This window comes from Ambystoma mexicanum, chromosome 7q, assembly GCF_040938575.1.
Source record: "Ambystoma mexicanum isolate Mex_15411 chromosome 7q, UKY_AmexF1_1, whole genome shotgun sequence".
Lineage (NCBI taxonomy): Eukaryota > Metazoa > Chordata > Amphibia > Caudata > Ambystomatidae > Ambystoma > Ambystoma mexicanum.
Window position 1 is genome coordinate 1,065,882,666 of NC_090941.1, and position 19,866 is coordinate 1,065,902,531.

A 19,866-nucleotide genomic window follows, 5' to 3' on the forward strand; every position below is an offset into this window, starting at 1 on the left:
AAAGTAATTTTAGCGCCTTTTCACTTCCTTGCAAACCACATTAAAGTAATTCGCCTGTGTTTAAAACTCATCCCTGTTTTCCCTAAGCTTGCTGGGAGAACTGGAACTGTGAATTGCATTATAAAGTGTGATTTGTTGGGATTCTTCAGAACTGTGCGCTCCTCTTTCCATCTCCTTCCATTTCTTACATTGCATAGGGGAGGGGGGTGAATTACCAGAGAAAAAGTGATTATCTTATCTTTTGCTAAAATCATATCAAGTATTTCTGTACTGCATTTTATTCCTCATTGCTTTTCACTTGAAACCATAAAAGTATTTTTCCTACTTTATCCATCCTATACTAACTCCTCATTGATTGCAAAGAAGTGTGCTAGTGCCAGATTACCCATTGTTGATCAACATCATATGTCTAAGTGTACTATCAGATATTAATTTATTATAAAGTGTGATATATATATATATATATATATTGTTTAATTTTTCAAATAAACCTTTTAATTTGCAAAACAAACCTACTTCTTGGCTCAGTGGGGTCAAGGGGATTCTAAGGGATTCTAAGAGGGGGGTGTTATTCAAGGGTGGTCATCCAGAGTACTGAACTAGACATAAAAATACATTAATAAGGGTTTTCCTCAGCATCCCAGACTAGGCATTGACTTGGCTGTAGTGTTGATTGAATATTGCTTACAGGCTAGACAACTGGCGAACTGCAGGCGGAGTGGAGGGTTGTACTGGAGACATTGGGGGCAACTGTTAGGCATCAAGCTATGGGTCTGGTACTGGCAGGAGTGGCCTCAGACTCAGTCAGTCAGGTCAAAGTTGTGGGTGAGCTCGTCGTTATCCACCGCAGCCTGAGACCGTGCAACCACCCTGGAGCAATGGAGAGAGGGACAACTTCCCGGAGAGCAATGGATGGTGGCAGCGTATGGAGGAGGGTCCTGGTGGCCGTCCCATGAGTGGTGCACTGAGTGGCTCCTGGAGTTCAGCAGCGGTGGTGAACCGCCTTCTGAATGTTGTGGACTGCTTGCCTTGTTTTGCCCCAGAGTTGCTGTTGTTTGCTGCTGAGTCACATCTCGGTGGTCATGGAATTTGGTTATGGTAGCAACTTTGGAGTTTGGCAGACTGTGTTCATGATTGTGAGTCATCTGTTCCTTGAGCATAACATTCTATCATTTCTGACAAGCCCATGTGGTCTTATTTTGTGCATTCTTTAAGCCTGTTTCGTAATTCCTACTCCCTTCTGAATTTCTGGGTCTGTGACTAGTACTCTCTCATTTCCTGCTGTATTTTTAGCACTTTTGAATATTTGTGGTAGTCTCCAAGGTTAACAAAGCTGTTGTGGATTCCAGGAGACTAGAGAGGGCCTGATGTCGCTAGGGGTGGCTTTCAGGTGTCAGCCGAACCAGAAAAGTGCACAGACTGTCCTTTGTTGTGGGTTGCTTGCGTGTGTCTTGCAATGCTCATTTTGTTGCTTAGCTTGCACGCACGGTATCTGTATGTATGGTTCATACAATCAATTTTCTTTATTTATTGTGTTCTTTGTTCTTGTTTCTTTCTGTTCTCTCTATTTCTTGCATTACATATTAACATTATATTTAAGGTACCAACTCATTATTCTTTGTGAAGTGCCTGGGCTTACGGTGCCATGGAAGCACAGTAAATCAAATCAAATCAAAACAAATCAATGGGTGTGTGAATGTGAGCAAGGAGCAACCAGAACGCAAAATAGCAAGACAGTTCCAAAATAAAAGAATGTCCAACCAAGGTTCTATAAAATATTCACTATCAGCTAATATCAACTGTATACTTAACTATCAAAAACACTATATTAAAAAAAAATCCCTGTAAAGGAATACAGAGCAATGCAGAATGTAATGATGCAGCACTCTTGGTATTGACCAGGGCGGGAAATACTGGCAAGAAATGAAACAATGAGTTCAAAAAGGATATCCCTTGAAGGAAAATGTTGTACAAGGGACAAAGCATTCTCTAGGGTCCCAAATGGTGGAGCAAGGGGACAAAGTACCTGATTCCAAGTTTAGATGATTAAATGGTGTCTAACAAGACTTCAAGATGCTGTGGGTGGCACAGATTTGGGTGCTGTGAGTCATATTGGTCGAAGCAGGTGCTCGGTGCGTTTGAAGGTGGCGGTCGAGCAATGCTGTTCGGATGGCTCACCAGAACTTCTTTGAAGGTTGAATTGTTTCGAGACACTGGTAACCACTGGTTCGGTTCCGCATTTCACAAGATGCTCCAGTGGTTTGAGTTGAGGTCTCGTAGTTCTACGCTGTGACCCTGATGGTCTGATGCGATATTTGGCCGGTGGCTGTTCGAAGTTGTACGAAATAGTAAGCTGGTTACTTGAGCCAAACTGGTGTTGTGCTCTACCTGGTACAATGTGGCAGTGAGTCCGTTTCAAAGTGCAGCAGGACCGGTTCAAAGGTCAAAAGAGGGCCAAAAGCAGCACTGATGGGTCCCAATGGTTCGAAAAATGTCTAACAGGGTTCTAGATGGCTCAAAGCAGTTCAACAATGAAAAATGGGATTCTGGATGTTCTGGCTCTTAAGATGATGTGATGCCCACTGCAAGGGGCTCTAGGACAATCTGATTGCTTTCAGTTTCTTTTCTCCCAACCTGGGGATGTTTGCAAGCAGAGTGGCAGGTCCTCAGCAAGAGTCACCCGCAATGTGCTCTGGGTGAGGGTAGGGAGCAGAGCATGCTTCGGCCATGGATCACTCCTTCACTTTATTGGCTGATGGCTTTGGAAAGATAAACTCTCCCAAAAGAGGTCAAAATTAATTATTTTTAAAGTCCAGGATGGCACAAAATTGAATCAAAGAAGGGATGGGAGACACCCTCCTTTGTAGGCAAGAGGTCAATGAGATTGGAGGAAAGCTAGCCTACTTTAACGGTCCAATACCTGTCCTTGTGAAAAGTAGCTTTTGCCTGGTTGCATTATACCCAAAGTGCTATGTGCTAAATGATGTGTAAGGGATAGGAAGGAAGGAAGGAGAAGTAGAGAGAAAAGCAAAATGGTGGAATTCTACCCCAACTGCGCTGAGCTCCCTCTGACTACATTAATCCCACCTCCTTCTCAAAGGCCCTTTGGTATGCAATACCACGGTATGAGACTACTCCTTTTGTTTAGGGTATGCCCTTTGAGTACTGTTTCCCAGGACAATTACTGCCGAGAGTCTTTCCTGCTAACGAAGGAGGTGCTTCCCAACGTCACAAAGGACATAAATAGGCAGTTCTAACTGGCTATTGTCCTTTTGGGTACATCACTGACACCCAGTCTAGGGGGAATACACACAGAATCTCCATAGCTGGCTGGGCTCAGTGTTGACATGCATATGACACAGATTGGTTATGGATTTAATATTTAGGTGAATTACCAGCCACCATGCCCCAACTCAGGCATGGCTTATGTTTAGAGATTAAACTACCACCAGGATAATAGTTCACCATTATTATGCTGTTTTGGAACAAAGATGCAGATTCTGTGCAGAGGTGACTTTGCTCTCATGTCAGCTGTCAGACAATGCACCTCTGAATCTGCTCCTTGAAGGCAGAGAGCAGGAACTGCAGATCAGGTGAACGCTACTCTTTTGGCATGGAGTTTGTGGACAGGGTGGTTTTTGTTAGTAGACCACCCTTTCCAAAGTGGAATTACCCACATCATGTTATCATTAATAAAAATAAACAATGCTAGGGCTTCTACATCCTTACCAGATCCTTCACAAGCACCCCCTGTGCGTCTTGCTCTCTTTTGCCCATTATAATACTTGCTCCACTGTGTGTTTGCTGCCAGGTACCCACAGTAATGTTGATTTTCTGTGATTAATCAGTGGCGTTCAGTGCATTTAGGACCCTACTCTGCCTTTCCTGATGCACAATGTAAATTTGCATGTAGCACTCCTAGATATGTCAGCTTGAACCTGTAGCATGCAGACATGATATGATATGATATGATAGGTTATTATTAACGTTCTTAATACCCAGAGGTTTCTAAGCGCGGACCGGGGGATCAAACCTGTGTTGCTCCATGTCATCTTGCTTCCAAGGCGTGCACCTTGCCCATGAGCTATCCTCCCGAGACTCACCTAGAGACCCCACCTATATTTTACCCTCTCTAGAATCTCTACTCTATACTCCTCTTGGAATCAATCTCAATTATTCTCTACATCAGGGGCAGGAAATGTGTTGATCTCCAGATGTTTCAGTCTATAACTCCCATGATCCCACACCACTGGATAGAGTGGCTTGGACTGATCGGAGTTGTTGGTCAAAATATCTGAAGAGTGCCAGCCAGGTTGCCTATCCCTGGTCTACATGGTTCTTGCTGCCGCATTCTACCTTTGTTGCATCTCCTTAACTTATTCCCTACACTCATCCAGACATAGCAACTACGCACTTCCCACAGCCAGAGATATCATCACACACCAGGTTGCCACAGAACGGCTCCTCACAAGCATCTCACCTTAAGTGCACCAACATTTAGATGCTTCCATGGACACATCGGATGGAGTCTCTAAATTGCCTCCATTAACTACACCTTCTATGCTCAAAAAGCCCATATGAGACAAATTAAGTTACTGTACAGGGCAATCTGAAGATCCCCCTCAGTAGACATCAAACAACACAACTCTGTACCTTGAGACGAATCTAGCAACATTGTCACTGATTCCCTGGCAAGAAGCTTCTCTTATGAGGCTAGTGAAAGGCAGAAGCTACCTGACTCTGACCCTTGGGGTGGCTATCTGCGGGCGGCCCACGTAGGGGAGGGCAACGTTCAGGTAGGCAAACAAATACTGGATCAGAATAATCCTTCAGCTGTAATTCTTAGTGACACCTGTGTGCTTTTGCCACATTCCTACATGGCTTAATGTAAAGTGGATAGGGAATTCCCATGGTTTTTATAGCCAACAAACCTGCTTACCTTTTCTCCCCTTTTCTAATAGTGAGATCAGTAAGGGGTATGAAGATGACCAGAAACGGAAAGCCAATGCTGCGTTCTAGTCATTGGAAAATGCTAAAACAGACGGAGACATTTAAATTTGACATAGCTGAACACAACACGGGAGAGAGACAGAGACTACTGCTGCATCCGACTTGTGCTGACACTGTTGGAGACACCATGGAGAGCAGACTGCAGGACGGAGTACAGAGGTTGTCAAGAATGGCGTGCGGAGAAGCCGAGCCGAGAGATGTTTGCAGCATCCTTGTCAGTGGTAGCTGAAGCTGCCAAACGCAGAGGAAGGCAAAGTGGGAACCAAGAGGCTAACGGCACGCACTCCAGTCAGCATACTGAGAGCAAGGAAGGTGGTTTCACGTGAGAAACACGGAAGCTGACAGTAAAATAGGTAAGCCCAAAGAGAGTGAATGGTTTACGGGGCACTTCAGGGTGAATTGCGTACACCACCCACAACACGAGAGAGCCCAACTAAAGGAAGTGAATATATGATACAGATACGAACATTGTTAAGGACCTGACTAAAGGAAGTGGAATAAGTGATACAGATACAAACATTGTTAAGGATCTGACTAAAGGAAGTAGAATATGTGATACATGTAAAAACAGTGTTAAGAAAGGTTTGATGACCAAATACTTGAAAAGTATTGTTTCCTGGATGCAAGAGAGAGTGAATAGAAAGGGGGAAAGCCCTGGTAGGATATTGAACCAAGCAAACAGTGACTATGGGACTCACACCCAAGTAGTAAAGTTGTGATACCCTGGCAAGAGAGTAGCCCAGAGATAAGAAGAGAAGTGAACTGAAATTGTGGAACAGTGATAGCCAATGCAAAACGGAAAGACCCATACCCCTTTTAAGGATATGTAACAAACTTACAATACTCTGGCAGGAGAGTATACCAGGGATAGGAAGGCGATTGAGAAAACTTGGGGTCAAAACCCCTAATTGAAATTGTGAAACGGTGAAAAGCAATGGAAAAGGGAAGAACCATACCCCTTGAAGGATAATTGATATCCAGAGAGTGAACGATTCAAAATAACTGTGTGCTTAAAGGAGACTCAAAGGAAGAGTCTTTCCCCTTGAAGTGTGATAAAGTGACATTCGCACCATCAGAAGAAATCATGGGGAAGGGAAGACCATTTACCTGGTGAAACTTTATTCCTTTTCTTTTCTGCACTTCTGAACGTTATGTTTGGAACTTTGAAAAGCTACAAGTGCCCGTCTTACAGAAATCTTAGGTTACAAGTTATATTGAGTTTAGTGTGTAAGTTAAGGGCTTTCTTTTGGACACCTTTCACAGCTCCTATACTTTTATTTTAAAAAGAAACCGTTCCGGAATGGTTTTGTTTTAAAATAAAAAGGTAGGAAGAAGGTGAAACCTTCACTTTCAGTGCACTGCACTGCAGGGGAGTTGCTAGGTCTGGAAAAGACCCGGGGCTATGCTGATGTCGGAACTGCCGGGACTCGGGGCTAGCTAGCCTTTTGGCTGTAGCTCCTGAGATTCTATCCGGGGCTACAACCAAAAGACCAGGGGCTATAGCCCCCTCAGGCCCCCCCTAGCAACGCCTCTGGTGCACTGAACGTTCCTTTAAACAGCAGGTGCAAGTGTTTGGGGGGGTGTATTGTGTGTGGGCAGGGTTGTGGCAATGGGGTTTGTGGGGAGCAGGGGCAGGCCAGCAGGGAACATAGTTCCACTACTTCTTTTCGTACACTTCGACCAATGGATGGAGGATGCTGTTTGGTTTAACATCCTGACACAGGCGTTCCTTGGTTTTGTTGGGGGAGGGAAACCCCTCTTAGGGCTAAGGACAGATAGGATTTCTCAACCCCCACCCCTTTCTTTTGTGACAAATAAAAGTGTATAACCAACATTTAACCTTCCACTGAGTCTTGCTCATGATGCCTTTTCCACTGCATCATTGCACCACAGGCATGCTGGCCTCGCCGCCACACATACATGTCCCTTTGATCTTAACACAGAACACCTAAAAACAGACCTTTAGGGAGAGCTCAGGGTACTTCCGGTCTGAACTCAGCAACACAACAGTAGAGCAAGCTTACATTTTCCCTCTCTTCTCATTAACCTAAACCATCTGCCCACTCCTTCAGATCTGCCACAGCACCATGGGGCAAGCACATTCCACCGGTGCACGGTGTAAATCCCAGCAACATAGCATGTGATGTTGGACTGAAGCGGATTTTATGCGTGACTGCTGAGTTTCCATCCCAGTTCCATGCTTGACGCCTCGATCCAATCCCGAGTTTTCCTATTGCAAGCTGGGATTTGTAGTTTTGTTTGTCCCATTGCAAGTATGGGCAAGTATTGCAAGTCCCAGTATGTAATGGGAAAAACCAGGACTGCTGGGTCGAGATGTCACATGAAGTGTTGAAAAAGTGGTTTAAGTCAAGACTATCACGTTTGGTTCCACACTGCACTCTGAGATCAGTGTGCAGGTGGGGTAAGGAGATGAGTATTGTCTCTTGAACATTCCTTCGCTGCAGCAAACCCCAGGCCCCTGCTCCTCTGCGAGGGCGGGGCAGAGCCTTGTGTTTCTTTCTGTGAGAAACTATAGCAGATTTACTAGCATGCATTTGTGTGCCCAGATGCTCCTGGGCCGAGGTGAACCTTTTAAGTAAACGCTCGCGCTGAAGGTAATTAACAATTAAAGAGTCTCCTGAGATGATGCGTTGGAAACAGCCGAGTGAAATTGCGGTGGTTAGCAAAAAAATAAATAAAATAAAAAAAACATCCCTGCCGCTGCCTTTCTCGCCTAGAGTGTTCCACCGTGAGCCGCGTCTCTGCAGAGGTGAACTGCTTTCAGGGGTCTCGGGAAGATATGCCCAGGCTGGCAGACATGTATGCCCCATCTCTCCCTATCTAGACAGGGGCATGCTGGAACATTCTCAATACCCCCATGGCTGGGACACTTTCCTTTAAATACTGCAAATGAAATGCCAACTCAGCCTTTGGCCATCAGTGTGAGTTTGACAATATGTAATGTGGGCACTTCAGCTCTGCACAGTTTCGAGGCGTGTAGGCACCACTGAAAAGGCGAGAAGAGGCACTGGGTGTAGTGTTCTAGTTGTTAAGAGAGACGCCTGTCTTGTTTCTCTGTCTGTTATGAAAAGACAGGAAACACGTGACTGGTGTAATGGACGCAATTCAGTTCTGCACAGTTTCGAGGCGTGTAGGCACCTTTGAAAAGGCAAGAAATTAAAGAGGGGGTGGGTGTAGTGTTCTAGTTGTTAAGAGAGACGCCTGTCTTGTTTCTCTGTCTGTTCTGGAAAGACAGGAAACAAGTGACTGGTGATAAAGGAGGCAGTACATTGTAGAAAAGAAATAAAGACAACGTATGTATGGCACTGCTGTTGGAGGAACATCTTGCGAAGCTGAGCAAGAACTTCTGCCAAGGGCTGGATCAGAACCCAAACCCTCTGATCAGAAGACTCACTGCCACCACTACAAAACCTTCTGACTGCTACCCAGGTCCCATAACTTTAAAGAACTTGTGAAACCAGCCTAATTGTGAAAAGTCCTCACAGACCATGAAGAAATCCAACCTACGACTTCACACTGAACCCGAGAGGATGGAGTAATGTGGCTCAAGCCTCGATATCCAAGAATCACAGCTGATAGATAAAATCTGTCAGCCCGAAGAAGGAAGAAGCAACTCCCTGCATGTGGCCTTTTATTTGGTTCCAGTTTCCAGAGCTGCTGCCCCAGCGGTGCGCCCACTGAGGGCAGAACACAATGGGGTGGCAAAATGTGATAGAAGAGAAATGTACTATGCCAGGCATTTGGCAGTGCTTTTAAGTGTAATGGGTCGTGGCTCTTGAGACCGCTGAATGCTTTTCATTATATTATAAAACCTTATTTTTCTCAAACTCAACAAATTGAGCACTTTGGTAGCACTTATAGATAGCCATTACATTGTTTTACTCTCATAAAAAATAATTGCACTCAAAAAGCCACATTTTATGGGTTGAAATCAAACACTGCAAATCCGCATTTTTAACTGTGTGCAGCAATAACAGATTCCAATAGCCTGGAAACAGCCCAGCCAGATAATGGGCCAATAGTTGTGCTGTTTTCTGGGCTACCCTTTAAGCACCCGCATAGCTCCCACTACTTACAGGGTCAGTGCAAATCCTTCCCTCCTCCACCTTGACATACTTCTGGAGCAGGGGTCTGCACCCTGCGTCTCTCCAGACGTTTTGGACTACGACTCCTAGGGTCCCTCACTATTTTGGTTGGGCTGATGATGGGAGTTGTAGTCCAAAACATCTTTAGAGCCAAAGGAGTCAGACCCTTGTTCAAGAGCAAGGGTCTGCAACCTTTCGCTCCCCAGATGTTTTGGACTACAACTCCCATCAGCCCGGGTCAGCATAATGGATGCAGAGGGGGCATAGGCCAAACCTCTAGTTTCACAGTTCTGGAATTGTCACATGGACCCGCTGAACCCTTTTCCACACTGGTAATCTTAACATTGTTATCCTGGCCTTGCCACTTCTGTGTTAAGCCCTCCCGCTACACACCCTGTCAGGCTATCGTTTTATCATGACGATAGAAAACCATCTTTGCTGTGGACTCATCTTACTGGTTCTTGTTCACTTAGAGTTGTCCGAAAACCCGTCAGGATTCCAGCCCTCAAGGCCTGGAGTTGGAGAACCCCAAGTCTTAAGCACTTTCAGTCACCAGAGCTTTTTCTGCACAAAAACGGGACAAAAGAAGAGCTGGACTTCTGGTTTCATAGTAAATATCCGGGTCTAGAGATGAACCTAGGGCTTTGGGCAATACACGTCTGAATTAGGCAAAAAATAGCATCCAGATTTAAGGCATTCACTTCAAAGATGGGCAATGGGATTGAGAAATGGGGAATACTACAGGAATTGGGTAATAAACATCAGAACTGAGCTGGGAGCAACACTTGGGCTCAGAAAGGAAAAACACAGACGTGTAATACTGAAACAGGGACCGTGCACATGCTTGTAAAGTGTCAGTGCAGACTCTCAAAAGGTGCCAGTGCACACGCCCAGAAAAGGCCAAGGCATAGGCTTCCAAAGGGGCAATGCGGATGCTCAGATGGGGGTGGAATACCAGCTCAGGACGTGGCAGTGCACAGGCTCAGAAAAGGGCAACACTCAGGCTTAGAAAGGTGCATAGCAGATGCTCAGATAGGGGGCAGCAAACTGGCTTAGCAATGGGCAGTGCGCAGGGTCAGAAAAGTGCTGTACACAGGCTCAGAAAAGGGCAACACTCAGGCTTAGAAAGGGGCATAGCAGATGCTCAGATAGGGGGCAGCAAACTGGCTTAGCAATGGGCAGTGCACAGGGTCAGAAAAGTGAAGTACACAGGCGCAGAAAAGGGCAACACTCAGGCTTAGAAAGGGGCATTGCAGATGCTCAGATAGGGGTGGCAAACTGTTTTAGGAATGGGCAGTGCACAGGGTCAGAAAAGGGCAGTGCACAGGCTCAGAAAAGGGGAAGACAAAAGCTCAGAAAGGGGTAGCAAGCAGGCTCAGGAAATGGTAGTGCAGAGCAATGGTGTAGCACAAAAGTTGTGCCCACCCCATGCGATCCATGCTGAGGGTCCCACCCCTACCCCCCAGCTCAGAAACAAATCACGGGTCGCACCACACTCTGGGCAATACGCACACACATGCTGCTGCAGGGGTACGCCGCACACTACACTAGGAAAAATATTTGAATAAGTGTTTTAATGCATTATACAGCACACTTTCAGGGCGATTGTAATTGCTTTGTAGGGTAACACGAATCCAAAAATCCAATACATGCAAGTCTCCAACAGTACACAGGAACATTAATGCTTTAATTAATGCTCTGCTATCACAAATGCCATGCCACGATAAAAACATGTCCAACTGGCTGCGCAATTTAGACCAGTCTGGACACGTAATAACAAATTACAGGAAAGCATGCCAGGCCACATTTAGACATACCTAGACTGGTTGCACCAAAATGCCAGTCGAAGCAATAACACTTATCATGGCTATTTTATCACAGATGCCCAGAAAATTATACAATGTCACAGTAAGAAAGGGCTAGACTGGCAGCATTCAAATGCCAGTCTAGCCATGTAATTACACTTAGCAGGACTGCTTTATCAGAGATGCCCAGTTTAAAAAAGTCAAGCAAAATTAAGAAATGACCAGACTGTTTGCACCAAAATGCCTCTCTATCCACTAGTACCACATATCATGCCTGCTTAGCCTGGACATGTATGACCATTAGGATTTATCGTACCATGGCCGCCCAACCCACGCACGCATCCCCTCTCCCTGCCACCCGCTGCCCCAACACCCAAAATTAGCTCATCTGCCCAGAATTACCTCCACGTCCCTCTTCTTTGTCCCACTGCTTACGTACAAGGCACCTTGGCTCATAGGTATGTACTGAGATAAGGAAGAGTGGGACATGTAGTAATGAAGATCACAGGTAACTAAGCCAGGCATTACCTTCATGTCCCTCTACCTCATCCCAGGACTTGTGTATGAGGCAAAGTGCCTCATACACAAATATCGGGACAAGGTAGAATAGGGCTAGGAGTAATGAAGATCACCGATAAGTAATCATGGCATTGATCACAAGCAGTGGCGCAACCTCATTGAGCTGACTGGGCTTCAGCCCCCCCACTCCCGAAATTCTGGCTGACCTACACAACCTGGCTGACCTACACAGTTGTTGCCGGACAGAACAGGACACAGATGTTAAACGGCGCCTGTGTTTCATAGTTAACAAATGCCCGGCAATTACTAACAAAAGCATTACACTGTTAGGACCTGCATTCAAATGCTGAATTCTTTAGGCAATTGAAATTTTGATGTGGGCTTAGTACTTGCATACCAGTGATTCTGAGGGTAGAGAGTGGACAGGAGACCGCTTACTTTCACAGCAGCCCATACATGGGTGCTTTCAGCCTTAAAGGAGAGAGTTAACTGCCTGTAACATTGAAGCTTCACTAGAATAGTCTCATCAGAATGCGTAAAGAAGTTAGATGCCCCACACAAATAAATGTGCACCTCCCCCACCGTCCATTAAGTTAGCGACTCTAACAACATTAAAAGGGTTAGTCCCCCGAAATGTAGGTTTCATTGCACCCCTGAACACAAGCACACACACCATTCACCATACACACACACGCACACCCAGACACCGAAACATTGAAGTGTGTACCCTTTCACCATACAGGCACACCAAAGCCTGAAAACCTGTTCAAAAAGACATTTTAAACCTGACATTAAGATTTGTGAAAGCAAGAAGTATTGCAAGACAAGGGGAAGGAAAGTGTCCCCCTTGCCATTTGGGATCCGGGCCCGGTCGAGGGAGATCCAGGGGTGGAAAGCTGTCATCCAAAGTTTACTGAGAAGGGAACTGTCTTATGAATTTGTTGAATACAACTACTGAGGGGTTTGCGCCCAGAAGATGGGGACCCAGGGCTGAAGCCGTCACCCAAAGCATACGTGAAGCGGAACTTTGTGTTTGTTTGTTGTGGAATGCATCAGGCCCTCGAGGGCAAGAGACTTTTTATTGAAAAAAGACTTTACCATCGAAGAACCTGATAGCCGGAATGGAATTGTCGGCTCGTGCTGGGAAAGCTCGCGTGTGTGCTGTGCCAGCTGGAATGGAACTGTCAGCTTGTGTGGGGAAGGCATGAGCGTGTGCTGCGTTACAAGTTACAAAGTCCCACCTTGTCCCGTGCTAAAAACTTGGGGAAGGGAGACCATCCTGACTTTTTATTTGAACACCATTTCCTTTATTTCTGATACCCTATCCCACACTCTTCCTGTGATCAGTTATAAAGTGTCAGTGCAGACTCTTAAAAGGTGATCAGTTGTAAGGAATTAGCAATAGGTTTTTTCTTAGTATAGGCCCTTTTATTTTAACACAACACCACTCAGATTGCTTTATTTTTGATTTGATGGTGGACGCTTGCTCCCATTTTAGATTGAGGTTTAGGAAAGGGTTTTTTCCACCCTGCATTTATATTTCAATAAACACCCTTGAACTGTGATCACTTGTGTCTGTCCTTACTGTTGCCGCCATGAGTTCCTTACAGCAGCCACCCGTTTATCATGCTCACACTCATTAATGCTCCTTACATTACATACCTATGTACAAACACTTATATGCACGCACACACATTGAAAGAAAATACATTTTCACACCTTTAATCCGTCGGTCTGGGGAATGAGGCCTTCAGCTCACTTCTGAAGCCAGGAACACTTGTTCCCATCATCTGCAGAGGATCTCGAGGCCTCCATGTCATGGGGTCTAGGGGAGCCCTATTGTTTCAAAAAGAAATGGTTTCGCACAAAGCTCATGTTGCAGACACCTTTGTGGTAGGAGTATGTGTTGTAAGAGTGTGTGTCATAGGCCAATGTGTAGTAGAAGTGCATGCCATAGGATCACATGTTGGAGGAGTGTGTGTGTGTAGTAGCAGCACATGTAAGGTCATATGAGAACCTGTTGCAGAAACATGTGTTGTCACAGTGTGTGTTATAAAAGTGTGTGTCTTAACAGGCTGTGTGGTTGTAGCATGTGTTGTAAGAGCATGTGTCATTTGTCACATGTTATGTATAGCAGGAACATGTGCAGTAAGTGTGTGTGTCATAGCAACATGTATCATAAGAGTGTGTGTTGTAGGATCACATTTCATAGAATCACGTGTTGTGGGAGCACGTCATAGGATTGTGTGTTATAAGATTGCACAGTAAATGTGTGTCATTAGGGTGTGTGTGGTAGGATCATGTGTGGTAGGAGAGTGTATCGTAGGAGCATGTATTGTAGGTATATGTGAGCTAGGTGCATGTGTCCTAATTGCATATGAGAGAATGTGTTATTCGTCCCCATGTTATGTGTTGTAGGTGTGTGTGTGTGTGTGTGTGTAGTAGGTGTGGGTGTCATAGGAACATTTATCATAGGAGTGTGTGTTGTAGGAGTCCATGTCATAGCAGCGCATGCCGTAAGAGCACATGTCATGGGAGTGTGTGTCATTAGAGTGCGTATCGTAAGATTGTGTGGGAAGTGTGTGTCATAAGATTGTGTGTCATAACAGCTGTGTCATAGGAACTAGCATCATAGAAGCATGTGTTGTAGAAGCATGACTCATAGGTACATGTGTCATAAGTGCATGTGTCTTAGATGCAAGTGTTGTATGTGTATGTGTTGTATGTGTATGTGTTCTAGGTGCATGTGACATAGGTACACCTGTCGTAGGCACACATGTCGCAGGTGCACATGTCATAAGAGCAAGTGTCATAAAAAGTGTGTGTCGTAAGAGTGTGAGTTAAAGCAGCGCATGTTCTAGGCGCCTGTGTGGTAAGATTATGTGTTGTAAGAGTGTGTTTTGTAGGAGTTGTAGGGTAACTCTACAACAACCAGACATAGGAATAACAACACACTAGGGAAAAAGGCTAGGTGCCCCCTTTTACGAGAAGAACAAGAGCTTTATTTTGTATACAAAAAGGAAATGGCGGCAGGGTATTTATTATAAGTCCACTGCCAAAGAGCTCTCTCCCATCATCAAAATTAAGTTCAGCTTATAAACACACAAATCTTCATTCATGATGCACTCTACATACAGTATTGATCCCCGGCCCTCATTGGCTGCTGCCTATTTACATTCTAATTGTTACATATGGACTGGTCGTGTTGTCTTCGCCTCCATCTTCTCCACACATGGGTAACAGCCTCTTCATCTCAGAGCACTGCAAGGTAATTGGTTAAGCATACAATACACCACCCTGTCTTTGCTCCTGACCACGTGATGTGCACCTGGTCGCCAACATGAACTCGGCAGATAACTTCGAGGTCTGCCTGGTCCTTGCAAACAAAGCAACTCTTGCTCATCCCAGACACACAGGCGCCTCCATTATGCCTTCCCGCTGCAATCTTATAAATATTGCCATCACCCTCTCCCTGGTACAAATCACAGACCTTGGTGCTCTTTTTTCCTCCCCTTATCAGCTACTCCTCCCAAGAGGTAGGCATAGAATCCCAGAATGTCCCACTAATCCATCCAGTTCATGAAGAATTTAGGCGTTTTATTATTAGGCATCTGATAGTCAAATAGAACAACAATTATTCTGGGGGTGCTAGTGCCCTAAATCCCAGTTCCTGTTTTGGCAGATCAAGGCCTCTTCCCTGGCTACCCTAAGTATGGCCTTCATACAGGGCTGCAGCCCTCTTACCATTCAAATTCTCACTTTCCTACCTAATTGTTCAATGGTCTGACTCGATATGTTTATATGTGGGTGTACGAGCGTGTTCCCTACCACGCTTGGGAATTGGAATGTGATAATCAAGCAAGAGGTGAGGCCTCATTGTTCTGTCCATCTGACATGGCCTGCGAGGATTCGGGCCTACTCTTAAATGCAGCACTAATTCATTTTGTAAATGTCAGGCACATGCAATGTATTCTACATGACACTATCACAAGGCAAATGGTTAGTTATCCCCTGTGTAAACTCCCAAAATATGTGTCTCCTGCCAGCTACTTTCACCCATAGGTTCCCTCCTCCCTCCTACACCACCCTCTGCACATTCTCTATGTTTAAATATATTTTCTGCAATCTGAATCGTTGGGAGGGGCGGTGATCTGAACATGCACCTGAACATGCATCCCAACAGGATGCTAAAATAACACATTACGATCAAAGAATCTCTGGTGCCGCATCTAACACTAGGAGCTTTTTAGCATTTTGAAAGTGCTGAAGGATTCATGCCCAAGTCCAGCGCAGGTGACCAAAAATTCCAACTGGTGCATGGACATTTCCCACAGTAACTAGGATGACACCCTATATGTGCGAATTTCAGAGAGTCAGCGAACATCAAATGTCAGAAATCTTGAGAAAACTCAAACCTACAAACTGTAAAGGAGACTTGTGCCCTGCGCTTACAGTGAAGTCATGTGCTGCCTAGCTTACACCGCTAATCACAAAATGTATCAACACCTCATTCAGAGAAAACTATGTTCCATCATGCAGGTGTGGATTTCTTCCTTGATTAAAAAGCCTGCTCCAGATCCTAATGTGCCAGGTACCTACCAGCCAGCACATCTCTAATGTGCCCTATGTCCTAAACATCGTCGATAAAGCAGTTCATTTAGAAATTGAAGAGTATAACATCCTGGAAGAAAAACAATCTGGTTTCATGCCTGCACTGAGTCTTCTCTATTAGAGTAGAAAACCAACATCTTTAATTCCCTTTAAAAAGGCAAGATGACAATGCTTGTGCTGTTGGATTTATTTGCAGCCTTTGACCTGGTGATCATGCAATTCTAGTAGACATAGTACAGAATTCAGCTTCTTTCTCATCTTCTGCAACCGACTGGCTAAAGTCTTTTCTCTTGGACAGCAAAGCCAAGGTCTTTTCAAAGACACAGTGGCATAGGAGCTCCTAGTAACGTGTGGTTGTCCCACAGGGGCCATTGTGTCCCCTACACTATTTAACATCTTTATGTTACTACTATTGAACAATTGGACAGTGTAGGTATTGTGTATGCCAACTATGCAGATGATGCACAATGTCTCATCCCATCACTGGGAATAATGCCAGGTTACCAGACATTTGATCGAAAAAAATTGGTCGACTGGACAAATGGTCGAACCAATTTGCTCGAAAACCAAATGGTCGAATTTTTTTATTTTTACCCCTTTTTTTCTAAAAAACCTTTTTTTTCCCTAAACTACAACCTTAAAAATATATATATAAATGAATAAAAAATTCGACCATTTGGTTTTCGACAAAATTACGTCGACCAAATGTCCTGTCGACCAATTGTTTTCGATGAAATGTCCGGACACCATAATGCCACTGATTCCTTACTGTAAATACTATTTGTGGCTGGTTTCAAACCTGGATGCTTATCAATGGCCTTGCTCTAAACGACTCTAAAACAGAGATTATGGTTCTGGGCGATGCTATGCAATTAAGGAAGCTCAGACAAGAATTTCAGAGTTTTGATATTGCTGGGTGTTTCATCACCACCCAAGCCAAATTCAAGACTCCAAGAGTCACATTTGATCAAGAGTTAAACATAGAAAAAGCCCAAGTCAAAAGTCTTGTTTCGGGAACGTCTTATCACCTTAGACTACTCGAACAGCTAAGACCATTCCTGAACTCCACCAACTGTGCCACTATCGCACGCACTATTACTGGAGCCAAACTTGACTATTGCTCTAGTCTATTAATGGGCATTGCCAAAGGCGAACTTACACACCTACAGGTTATTCAAAACAGTGCCTTGCGCATCGCTGAATGATTATGCAAGACTGCTCAGGTGTCGGTAGCTCAGACTGCCTTACACTTGCTACCAATCAGCAGTAGAATCACCTTCAGAGTACAAGGTATTAAGCACAACTGCTTGTATGGTGAGACCCCAAGGATCTTTCAAACTGCCTGGCTACCAGCATGGAGAGTCTTAAGATCCACCAACGCTTGTCTTTTAGACACACCACGTAACAGATTGTCCATCGTGGCCCAATGATCCTTCCCTTATGGAGCCCTTAAAATCTGAAATGCATTGCCCCCAATCTGAGAGCATGTTCTTCATTGGCGGCATTCAAACAAGGATTGAGAACCCTTTTGTTTCACTAATCGACCATAGCACCATCACCCACTCAACTTTGCACCAGGCTTTTGCCATGATTGGCCCTCATTTTTTGTTTCATGTTTAGTTTGTCATTATCACGGCACCCCTATGCCCCCGGGCTCTTTTTTCAGGCCCTCCTGTCTGGCTAACTATCGCTCAATCTCCAATGCTCCTTTCCTTCGCATGCTCTTGGAAAAGCTGGCCATCTCCCAGCTTAATCTTCACACTGAATCTGTCAGTTGTCTCCATGACCATCAGTCTGACTTCAGAGCAGCCAGAAGCACGGAAACTGCTCTCCTGAACATCTGTGAAGACCTGCTCTCTAACCTTGATGCTAATCCACCCTCTGGCCTCATCTTACTTGACCTCTCTTTTGCTTTTGACACGGTCAACCATGCCATCCTGCTCAACCATCTCCATGATAACCTGGGTATCACTGATCAGGCCCTGGCCTGGCTGACCTCTTTCCTCTCGGACCGACCCTCCCAAGTCCAACTTGGGTCCTACCTTTCCTCAATCTCACACTCTACCTATTGTGTTCCCCAGGGGTCTAACCTTTCTCCCTGGCTGTTCAACCAATACCTGACACCTCTCTCCCACTCCATTGCTGCTCTCTGCTCCAACATTCAGTGCTATGTGGCTCCCCTTTGCAGCCTCTTCTCCCTCTCTCATCCCGGATTGCCTGTCTGCAATCCAGGAGTGGTGTGCTGCCAATGATCTCTGCCTTAATGCTATTAAGACGAAGAACCTCCTCTTTGACTCACGTGCACCTTCCTTTCCTGTCACTCTCTGGCCAGCCACTCTAGTTCCTCTTCCTGCTCCCACCCGTGAGACTAAGAACCTCAGGGTCATCTTCAACTCCACACTGTCCTTCTCTCCTCACATCTCTGACGTCTCTAAGAAGTCAAACTACCAGCTGCACCCCCTCAGAGGCATTCTTCCATTCCTCTCCTTCCTCAGAAGCTCACTGTCTCCAAAAGCTTTGGTTCTCTACAGGAAGGACTACTGCAACAGCCTCTTTTTAAATCTGCCTGCCTCTACTCTCCGTCCATTACACCTCATCCAGAACAGGACTGCGAGAATTGTCCTTGGCCTCAAGCACAGGGATCATATCTCTCCAGCCCTGAAATCTCTCCATTGGCTCCCAGTGGCTGCAAGGATCAAGTTCAAGACCCTCTGCATTGTCCACAAGGCCTGCTGGGGCCTGGGACCGAAATACCTCAAATCCTCTCTTAGGAAATATCTTCCTACTCGAGCTGTTCACTCCACTACCTCCAACTCCTTGAGTGTCAGTCGCTTCTCTAAGCAACGAGTTGGGGGTGGATCTCTCACTTTGGCTGGTGCCTCCCTTTGGAACAACCTCTCTGAGTCTATGAAAATTGAGCAGAACCATCTCCGGTTCCAGAAACACCTCAAGACCTCCCTCTTTGCTTGCAGCTTCTCTCTTCGTCTCCCCTGGTGATCTCCTGTCTGATACTGCACTGGTCACCTGGTTACCCTCTGAATTCGAGCCCAGGCCCCTGCCCGTCCAGCTGCACACCTACACTGCCTCCAGGCAACCCCTGCACTTTGGGTCTGTATCTGACCTGTTGTCTGCTCGTTAACACTCGCACTTGCCACCTGTTGCCCACATTACTTGTGTTATCCCATGTCTGGCACTTGCACACTGTAAGTGATTTCAATCCGGCACACACCTAAGTCAAGGCCTAGCGTGTAATGCACAACTGAAATCTTTATTTGTTTGTGTCTAAAAGTTCTTTTATTCTGAACGATGTACCTCTCATATCACGCCCCTCTCCTGGAATCCCCCCGGTCACACTGAACCAGGAATCAGGCTGGTTTGCAAAGTTACAATATTTATTTATGTAGTTAGAACTTAATCACACTATGTTTTAATGGGTACACAATGATCACCAATGGGGTGATGTAACACTAAATAATCTCTTTAATACACAAGGAGTAATAGTGAGCAAAACAATTCAGCACAGAAATAATACTTTTGTGTGTGTTCAGATCAAATAGAAGTGTGGTTACTATTTCCCCCTGCACACCCCTCAACCCCCAATAGACAATGTAAAGAGATAGGAGGAGAGAGCAGGTATTCAGGAATGGCAGAATTCAAACAAAATATCAATCCCGATTCCCCCCAGCAACACAAGAGAAAAACAGAATTGATTGGCAAGCGGTCAGAATGGTTTTAAAGTTATCTTGAGAATGGATTGGGTAAAAACACGAAATATGGTTTAAATTGCTGAAATTGTTTAAATTCTTATGGGAGCC